The following is an 11,011-nucleotide window of genomic DNA, read 5'->3' as shown; positions in this document are numbered from 1 at the left end:
CTGTTCATCTTAGGTTTTTATATTGATATATCACTCATCATCACAGTGGTAGATCCAATGCAGGATCTGTAGACCTATGTACTACAAGAAATTTTTTTTCTAGTAACTAAGCAATTTTCCTATTACACGCATCAACAGTCCATCTATTTTATTTGTCAGCTTCTCATTTTCTTTAAAGAAATGTTTGTCTGTTGAACAAATGAACATGCTGTCTGTTTCCTTTGGGGAGCTTGCTTGTTTACATGCCTTTCCTGTATTTTGATGGGTTTTTGAATTTGGATGGTCATAGCTTGTGTTTGTACAACTTGCATTTCATGCCTTTGTTTATTACAAAAGATTGGAGGGGTCTTTCTAAAAGGAAGCAATCCCTGTGCCTTGAAGCTTTAGAGCGTAAGGAGCTTTCTGCTCCCATCTATTGGTAAACAGTGGAACTATGGCTACAAAGAGCTTCATTTCCATATGCTTTCTACCCAGAATTCCTCTGGTGACACCTTTGAAGTCACCATAACTGTACACATATTCAGAATTGGGTAGTGGAATTGACCGGGGGGGAGAAGAGTTTTTGCCTTATAGTAAAAGTATTCCCCTTTGCAAAGACTTTGCACAAGGCTTTTTGTATGCTATTGTTTTTCTTCCACTGAGGCGCCTGTGCTGTTGGGAGGACTCTTTGGGAGAGAGGATACAGAGGGGGGGGTATCTCAATGGAATGAAATGCAGAAAAGTTCCTTGCTGAAGCCATAAAGCACAGTAACAGAATGGGATGAACTCTGCAGAGGACCATTCTACTAAATAAATTGAAATACTATTGTTGGATTATGTAGTGGATCCTCTAGACAGCACCAGGCAGCACTTCCCAAGGAACTGTTCCTCAGGACTCCAGGTCTATGCCATTTACTGATGCCAAATTGTGAGTAGGGTTTAATGGATGAGGAAAAGGAAAGTAATATGGTGAAGGGATATTTGCCTGTTGAAAGTTGTGATGGAGCTTAATCCCCATCATCTGTAAGGCAACAGAGAGAACCTAATTATTATGCTCTGGACCTGGGGGTTGATTAACTGATTGCCTCATGGCTAGAGTAGTAGGAGCTAGGCTGTATAAAGAGCAGAGAGTGCTCAGCTGGAGAGGGAGGCCCCAGAGAGAAAAATTAGGGAGAGTTCCTCCTTCATGGGAAGGGACTCAAGGAAGGCCTGGTAGTTTGGTAGAAGCCCCAGAGAAGTGAAGGACTTGTTTACCAGGAGCAGTGAAGGACCTTTTTGTTTAGAAATGAATGTCTTTAGGGAACTTGTGACTTGGCCAGAGGTCTGTGCCACAGAGGACCCAATAAGGCAGTCTGGAGAAGGGACTGAGCGGGAGTGCTCATAACACCAGAGGAAGTGTGAGAGGCAAAGTTCCTTGCAATGCTGCATCTGAGCACAAGACGGTGCCCTAAAGGTAAGTTTATGTGTTTACAGATGTTCACACTGGTGGGTGGGGAATGGAGTTAACAGACTCCTGCCAAAGTTACTCTGGAGGAGTGTTTGTTTATCATTTGTATTGATAGATTGTTGCTGTGTTATTCCCTTTTCTTCCAATAAAGTTTTCCTTGTTTTATAGACACTTTTAGTGCTTGCATGTGGGAAAGTTCTGCCTATAAAGGGAACCCAGGAAAGGTACTTAGTGATCCCTGAAATTCTGGGTGGAGGTTTATTTTGGGTGTTTGTTAATTTTGAGAGGGGGACCCCTCACTATTTGAACATTGATTATGTTGCTGCAGACAATACGCTGCAGACGGTTTCAGAGCATAACCCATCCAGCTTTAGGACCCTTGTGCATACCTTTGAAAAAACGTAATGCAAGCTAGGTTGATGGGAGTGGATGAGGATAAGAAAGTCAGTTCTATCTTAATCATCAGAGAAATTTGTAGACAGTTAACACTCATCACCGACTGATGAAATAGTACTTTGAGTGCTGTTAAAAACAATGCTTGCCACTAACAGTAGACGAACTTACTGCAGTTCTTGTGGAATTTCCCTTTCTAAGTATAAGGAAGAACTGCAAGTTTCAGGATAAAGATAAATATGATGCTGTAAAGAAGTAGTTTCAGTACTCAGAAAACAGATCTGGTGTCTGCTTCTTCATTTATGGTTTATGATATTCACGTTCTGCTGATTATAATTTGTGTGTACTATCAGGAAGCTTTCCTTCTGTCAAAATTAATGTTGTTCTACTAACTCAAGTCTACTTACTATTGCTGGTTTAAGAATCAATTGAGTGCTTTGATTTCCCCCCGCCATACTGATGAAGAACTTCCTTTAAGATTTCCTTGGGTACATTATTTTCATATTCCACAGTCTCAGATCATGGGAAATTTTCTAAATCCTTCAAATACTAGGAAAGACTATTATAGAAAGGCAAACAAGTAGAAGTGTTGATCCAGCAAAGCATTTTTGTTCATCTTTTAAGCAAACATGTATTCCCTTTGACTTCAGTGAGACTACTCATGGTTAAAGCTAAGCATGTGCTTAAGTACTTTGCAGGACTGGGGCCTAAATTCATAAAGTCTAATTGATGTAGGGGTGCATATGGAATTGTTTGTCTAATACTATTTAAAACAATGCCATACATGTAATGTCTGGGCATAATTGTAAGCAATTATGACCTATGTTCCTTTCAACAAGTTTGAGTATACAGATATTAAAAGATTTTTTTCAACTACCCACTCCATTGTTGCTAACTGCATGTCAGTAACCTTACAAATACCCTTTTAAAACTTGTTGACAGCTTTGGGAAGCTATGTACCATAAAATGACGACAACACAATTTGACCCCAGAAGAGATCCCTAAAAATTATGTCTTATAAAATCATGAATAAACAAGTTGTTGTGTGTCGTACATTAGAGGAAAACGACGTTGTCAGTCAAAAGTCACTTAGTTGTTCAAAAGATGAAACCCTTAGTATTTCTTAATATTTCCATTGTTTGGATTCACAGTTCAAGCTAAAACTCTAATCAAAGGGAGTGGGCAACTATCTAAAACAGGTGACACATCAGGAAGACATCTGTTTCCATGAAAGAGGGGTGAAGTTAGCTAACGAGAAGTCAAAGCTATTTTCCTGTGATGAGGAGGAAGAGGATGGTTTAGGATGGGAGTGGGATCTGGATCAGGCAGTGCTGCTAATGTGAACTGGAAATTTGGGAAATGTTAAGTTAGGGGAAAGTTTGTGTGGGAGAGGGAGGAAATTGTGACTGACTAGGTCTCCAGAAAATAGCATGATGAAGTTAGTTGTCTTACAGCAGGCAGAGAGATTGAGATTTTACTGATCTCCTGTGAAAGGGCAGAAAATAATTCTGAGAGAGAGAGAGATTGACAGTTGCTTTCATAAAATACAGTGTATTGGGAATGGGTCTGCTCAAAGTGGTGTCGGGTTGGAGTTGTGCATGGATTTTGCCAAACTGGGAGTTTGAAAGAGAATTGTAAATCATCTATCTTATCCATTTTATCTAAATTCCTAAAGTCAGCAGGAAAGATGGTGGTAAAAGCTGTAAAAGTCACTGTGTAGCTTCTTTAGACAAGTAAGGACCACACATGTTTTGTAGGAATCCTTTTTTAATTGTGCAAAGGCTAAAGACAGCTGGGTTGCTGCACACTGGTTTTTTCTTCATATTATGTAAAAGGCATGAGTTCTCACAGCTATTTCTTACCAATGTGCAATAGGCATTACAAAAATATGCTGCAGGAAAAAATGAAGTGCTCCAAAAATAGTGTGGTCTCAAGATTCAATTAAAATAAGTAAAGATGGATAGAAAAGTAATTTCAAGCCATAGATGTGAGAAATCCCTTTCCACCACATCATATAATCCTATATTTCTGTCTTGGAACAATGACACAAAGCATGAACTAATCTGGCAATTTTCAAAGTAATGAAGATACTGATTCTATGAATGCCACCAGTCAGAGGAAGAAAGAGACTGAGCTTTCTGATTATGTTTATATAAGTTTTGTATTTCTTACCAACTTTCCAGTTACTATGGAACTCTCAGCACCCGCCAAATAAGTGTTCAGGATGTCACATTCATTTTATTTCACAAATGTCAAATGCTTCACAGCACAGAGACTTGGACAAACCCAATGCTTTTCACTCCTGTTTACAGAAATTTAACCTTTATACAGCCAACCTGACATTAAAATATTAAAGACATCAGCGAACATAAGAGTTTGTTGTTGTTTTTTTCTAATGACAAAATAAGCTTATTTCTTTGTTCCAAAAATGTATGTGTATTGTGCTTGCAATATATTTGATAGCCCTCATCTGTTGGGATTGGTGAACCAGTTCAGCTAAAAGAGGAGCTGGCCCAAATGGTCTCCCAAAACTCAAACCAAGTCTTAGACCAGCATAACAGGGTTTATTCTTGTTATGGTGACAACTTAGTTTTAATGCCAGTGTGTCAATAAAATATACATTTCAAACTCACATACTGTAGGCAGTGTTCCATTTCAGGAAGGAATCTGTCATGTACAACACTCTCAGCGCACTTACCACAGACAAATCAGTGTTTATAGGCTGCTTTTGGTTTTTTTGTGATTATTCTGTTTTCAGCTTCAATATATATTGGGACCCTCCAAATCATCTTTTGGTGAGCCCAGGGGCAAATATAGCTACCACATCCATGAGACAGTTAGCAAAGACTTTTATTTGATTTTTGTTATTAATTCCACATCATCCTCATCCAAAGTAAATAAGACAAGAACACTTCCCACAGCAGCAGGTTGAGAGTAAGAGTGATCTATTGTTTGTTTGTTTGTTTTTTTGTAAATGTGAGTTTAGCATTCATGATGACTAATTGTTAGGTTTAGCCTCTTTATCTGATTCCTGACAATCCAAGCATGTGGTGTCTACTTCTGCTGGATCTACAAAAGCTGGGACATAAAAAATCAAGTCTCATTTATCATCCATCATTAGGCATGGATGGATGTGGATATTGAGAAGATGTCTTCCCTCTTTTATGATCTAAACAAATCTATCTAAATCTAAAACAATCTAATCAGTTTTCCAGAAAAATAAAACACAGACTGGTATCAAAAATGTCTATCTTGAAAGCATCTGCCAAAGCAAAACCAATAAATCTCTAATGGGCACCTGGTGACAGCAGTGATTACTTAGGTTTCCACAGGGAGGAAAACACTATAATGGATTCCTAGGGTTACACATTGATTTGGGAGTTAGATACTGTACTGATCATTCTGAGTCTGAGGGACCTGCAGCTACAACAACCCAAACAACAGAAAATATTTATTTTAAAAAATTAAGGATCCTTCACCCCAGTGCTATATCACATGCAACACAAGCCGTTATATACTCTGTATAGGAGCAATAAAAGTGGGTATGAAATGTGGGACCCAAGAGAAAAAGATTTGTGATGTGCTGGATAGGGCTGACTGGAAAAAAAGAATTCTATTTGGTAAAAATTTTTTAAACTTGTTTTCATTCTGCATCAGCATGAAATAAAGACCTATACAAATCTTGAGAGAGAGACCTATCCCAGAATATCCAATAGTTCTGTGGTGAGGGCACTCAGTTGGGATTTGGGAGGTTTAAGTTCTTGCTTTTGTCCAATTTGAAGCAGGGACTAAAGGTCAGATTTATAAAGGTATTTAAGCTCCTGACTTCCCCAGGCCCCAATGAATAGTTACTTTATATACATAATTAAGACAACTCCAATAGAACAAATCAGGTGGAGTAGGGATTTGAACCTGGGTCTCCTACATCCCCTGTGAAGCAAATGCCCTAACTACCAGGCAATTGGTTAGTCTGAAGGAAGGCTTTTTTTTTTCTTCTTCCTCTTCCTTTTCCCATTTAAAAAAAAAATGCATCCTACACCTGAGAGGTTTTTTTTTCAAAACAGATGCATTTCTAAGAAAAGTTTCAGTTCTGATGACTTGGCATTTTCAACAAAAATCATTTCACTGGAAAATAGCTGACCAGCTCTAGCGCTGAGATACTGTCATTTGAATTTCATGTCTTGGTAAACTCAGCTGGGAAGTGGCAAAAATCAGGACTATAGATTAGAAAGATAAGTATATCTGAAATTAAATTTCTGGGCTGAATAACGTAATGTTTTGCCTATTTGTCTCACACTCATAACTTTAAGGAAGGGTGATGATTAGATTAATCTGTTTAGAAATGTTTCCAAGACCTCTGAATCTCACTACTAGGGATGTTGAAGTGTCATACAGGTATTCAGGCACTTTACTACCTATGCTACTAAACTTGTGGTAGTAGTGACGTGTTCTTGGCAAAGTTCTTGAATGTGAAATTTTCTATGGAAATTGTTGTTCTGTGTATAACCTGACAATGGTTGAAATGCAGATTGGCCGGTGCTGTGATGACATTCTTCCCCACTCACAATAAAGCCTTCTGCAAGGGACCAATTATAAATAACAGGCATGAAGTTGCAGGAAGCATAGGGTAAAAGGGACTTATGGGAGGCAAAGGGTACCATTTGAGTATATTTCCAGGGAATTATAGAAGGAAACATGCTGGAACTCTAAGCATGGCAGAAAAGCATTGTGTACATCTGCACGGATCGTTCTGCTCTTCTGCAAATCGGTGGGGATCGTGGGCGGGTCCTGCAGCCTGTTCCATAGGAAACAAACTCTGCTTCTCAATAGAACAATTTGTGGGGAAATTGTCTCAGAAGGGCCACAGACAAAGGATCTAATATCACTGTGCAGTAAAAGGAATGTATTCCCCAATAAAAACATATTAAACAGATGGCAAATGATTGCACCTCTAGCAATATATATATATTCATATTAGTATTTTAATCCTGCTTCCAAAAAGTATACTGCTTCCAAAAAGTATTCTTAAACTGCTTGATCTGAAACACCCCATTTCTTGTTTCTTGAAGTAGAAATAAATTAATGGAGATTTATTGTAGTCAGAAACATCATAGATATATTAAACACCTTCCATTTGGTAGGCTATTCTGGTTTATATGGATTTATTCCAAATACCTAGGAAATTTGTATCTCTCAACATGCTGAAAATTTCTGCCAATTTGTAGCATCATAATTCATGGGGGTTGATTCTGAACACTTTATGATCAGTGTGGATATCAGTGAGACATGGTACTCCCAATTTGCAGATCAATAAGGTTTAATGTGCAAGGTTTTCTATAAATATACTAGTTAGATTCAAAGCCTAAAATTAACTACAATATAGCATACTCACTAAGCCTGGAGAGCTAAGTAGTCACTCAGAAAGCTGTGTACAGGAATGGCTTTCTTCAGGGGCCTCACCAGGGAGTCAGTGGATCCTTTGGTCCAACCTGCAGCACCTCCCACGGAGTCAGGTGTTGATGGAGCACCCCCTTTATCTAAGTGGTGACTACTTATACCCTTCCATAAACAACCTTCACCTAATTATCTTTCTCATTATCATATATGCTAATTACCTACATTGGGTTTCCACCCTTAACTACATTCCATTCTCACCATAATAACTGGGGTCGTCAAAACAACATCTGGTGATAGGAGGGGCGGAGTAAAATATGTCCCTTGGCAATAAAACTGTGTACCCCAGACGTTCAAGGACAACTTGTTGTTCCCATCACTGTTATCTATGTGCAGCTGCAAGCATACAGTATCTGTATTTTGTCTTGCTATGTGCCGTGCTATGCAGAAACTGAGACATCTATACTGTTGTTCAGTCTCTGCCAACTGGAAGATGTCATGCTACAGGGGTCAGAATAGCCAAGCAAGCAACTGAAGCTCTGCTAGGCCTGTAGGACAGTGGTCAAGCAACTCAAATTGTACTGGGCCTCCAACAATGAGTAGTTGGTATAAAAACTATATTGTTGCTTCACATTGAGAAATTTGGGAATTCGAAAATAGGAAACATTAAAGAGAGTTTCTTGAAGAACAAAAGAAGCAGAGGAATAAAATAAAGCGTATCATTGTGGAATTCCTCCAATGGGACAATTACAGAAAACATTCTTCTCAGCAGGCTGAATGGTAATAACTAAGAATTTAGTCCTGTTAATGTAAAGCACTTTATTGGTATAATTTACATTAGTGCAAATCCAGATATCTCTTATTTCAATAGAATTATTATATGGTGGCAGTGTGGTCCAGTGGCTAGGGCAAAGAACTGGGACCTAGGAGACTTGGGTATGACCTTGGAGAAGTCACTTCACCCTTCCATGCTTCAGTTTTCCCATCTGTAAAATAATTATAATAATGGATAATGTAAAATGCATTGAGATCTTTGTGTAAAAAATGTGATTTAAGAGCCACATATCATTTATAACTCCTTCAGGATGACCTCATTAACTACTCAAATACCATGGCAAGTTGCTAAACATGTGTTCTGTACAGCAAATACACACTGAGAAGCTCATTTAAGGGAACAGCCTATATCAGAGTAATCAAGTCTCTTCCTCTTGACAAATTTAAAAATGCGTCTAAATATGTGGAGTTTTTTTTATGTCTATTACCACAAGTTGCTGTACTGTCCTGGTGTATATTTAGGATAGTGTGACTGACAGACTTCTATCAATATTGACCTCTATCTGCAATTATTGCTACAGAGCATATAATGCACAATGTCTGATGTTGAAGTGATTGTTTCCTCAAGGGGGTTTACAGATCACAAAGGCTGCAATAATTTGGCCTAACATTTACAGCCGAGCTGCACAATCCTGGAACTCTTCAGTTTGCAGTGGAGTTTCTGACCTGAACCCTGCATCTTTGGTTTTCAAATGTTGAAAATAACCAAGCCCAGCAGGTTCTCTTGGAGATTCCTTGGTCATTACTGCTGAAGTCTGACCCTACTTACTGTTCTGTGTTTTGGCAGAATTAGTGGACCTGACCTGTTGTTAGTGTCCAGCTCGGCTGCTGATACAGCTGCTCACTGACTGGTTATCTTGTACGCTAAAGTTGGGGCAGGTTAAATGAAGTGGTGCATTTAAACACTATCATCCACCTTTCTTCCTTCCACAAAGTGTAAATGTAGGAGTCTGGAACGTCCTCCTGACTGTCTCTTTGGAGGTTCCACTTTAAAACTCTGTCAGCAAAATCCGAGGAGACAAGTGCTCCAAAGTCTTTTTTTTTAATGTTTATACTCATTATTGGCATTCTCTGCAAAGCAAGACTCTGAAGTGGCTTACAAAGCAATTGAAGCCATACACAAAAAAAGATGCACTACACCATTGCTTGCTTGGTGTCTTGAATATATTGTATTATACTGGATACTATTAACTAGTCTGTTCCCTCCACAGCTAAAGCAAAAGAACTGTGAGGATGGTGTTCTTCCTAAGGCTGTCCTTTTCTCTTGAATTCTGAATTATTTTCCAGTTTCTTTTTCACTTTTCTGACAATGGAGGGGTTATGGTCCACTCTTTGGCCCTCCCAAAATTCAGCCAGGTTTATCCCCCAAGCTCCTGGATATTTGTAGAACTCCTGAAAACTGCCAGAAGCTAGAACCATCTACAGGGAGGCTTTTTTGTCTCATTACTGTGTTGGAGCATCCCTGCCCTATACCTGTCTTCTTCCCTTTTCAGTCTCCACGTCTACCTTCTTGCATATACAGGCCAGCACCTGGGAGCAAGTAGGCACCTGCCTTCTTAGGGGAGGAAGAAGAATGGGAACATGCAGGGATCGTAAGGGGACTTACGGTCCCTTTCTCTTGTCTCAAATGTATTGTTTTGTCTTTTGCAGAGGCACATTCTGTTACCTTGCAAAGTTGTCCTTTTTGTTTCAGTTTTCTTCTCTGTAAAATGGGGGTAATATTTACTTACTGAGACGAACTCACACGGATTAATTATATAATATTAGTAAAATGTGTGGAAGATAAAAAACTGTGAACCTGTGAAACCTCAAGAGATCTCATTTGAACGTCTAATGATGTTTGGGTTTCAAGGGTTCAATGGTTTCATCTTGTTTGTGCTGGGGCACCAAAAAAATAAGAAACAAACAAACATGCGCCTCTTATTTCTCCGACCACTTTTCATATATGTTAGAGGCTTCTCCGCTCCCTTTGTTTATCTTCTTTTATAGATTGTAAGACCTTGGACCAGGAACTCTCTACCTTTGTGTTTGTTTAGCACTTAATGAGGGTCTTGACCCTTGCTTGGGCCTCTGGGTGCTACTGCAATACAAAGAATTAATATTAATGGCTTAACTTTTCAAAAGTGATTACTGATTGCCAGGTGTCAGTTTTTAGATGCCCAACTTGGGACACCATAAACGATCATGATTTTAAAACTGTGGGTCCGTTTTAAAAACTGGCTCTCTTGCATTGTCTCAAGTTGGGCACCCAAAAACTGGTGCCTCATGAGTCACTTTGAAAATGCAGGCTAATAATAGTAAAGCACATTTTCCTTTTGGACCAGTTTTGTATTAGAGTGCACAAATGGACAAAAATGCAAGTATTTCAGAAACATTCCTGCAGAATGCCATGCATGACGAAAGACATGCTGACATAATGTCAAATAAATTTCAAGTGCTTTTCTATGGGTTTTTAAAAAAAATAATATTGCTCAGTAGCTAGGGAATGGTCAGTTTGGGTTATATGTGCGCCTCAGAGGCCCATCGTTTATCTCTCCCTCTCTCTGTAAGTGTTCCAAGCTGGTAAAACTTTCAAATTCAGGTTGCCAAGTGTATGTCTGCATAGCAATTAAACACCCATGGCTGGCTCATGGCAGCTGACTCAAGTTCATGGGGCCCGGGTTGTGGGGCTGTTTATTTTCTGTGTAGATGCTTGGGTTGGAACCCTGGCTCTGAACCCTCCCCCTCATGGGGTCCCAGAGTCTGGGCTCCAGCCAGAAGCTGAACATCTAGACAGCAGTTTTTAGCTCCATGAGCCTATGTGCACTGGATAAGGTAGGGGTGGGTGAGTGCAGAGGGGAGGAAGAAGGGTCCCATGGGAGGTGGGGAATATATGATCATGTAATTAAAGACTTCATCATAATACAGTGCACAGTGGAGGCTGTGACAGAGTGCTGGCTGCAGCACCTGGTTGATGAAGTTGCT

The 11,011-nt window shown here is 39.3% G+C and overlaps 1 long non-coding RNA gene across 1 annotated transcript in view; it reads left to right on the top strand.

Moving 5' to 3' along the window:
* Positions 1-580: 580 nt before the first annotated feature.
* LOC137143075 (uncharacterized) overlaps positions 581-11,011 on the top strand; it is a 118,725-nt gene continuing 108,294 nt past the window's right edge. The window contains exons 1-2 of the long non-coding RNA XR_010917101.1: positions 581-907; positions 1,279-1,432. This is a non-coding gene — a long non-coding RNA (uncharacterized lncRNA). The remainder of the gene's footprint in view (positions 908-1,278; positions 1,433-11,011) is intronic.

The sequence above is a fragment of the Emydura macquarii genome, unplaced genomic scaffold (assembly GCF_026122565.2).
Source record: "Emydura macquarii macquarii isolate MOO-44397 ecotype Brisbane River unplaced genomic scaffold, CSIRO-AGI_Emac_v2 contig_3295, whole genome shotgun sequence".
Taxonomy (NCBI): Eukaryota; Metazoa; Chordata; order Testudines; family Chelidae; genus Emydura; species Emydura macquarii.
Note: the sequence above shows the minus strand (reverse complement) of the source record. Positions and strands in the feature narration are given on the sequence as shown.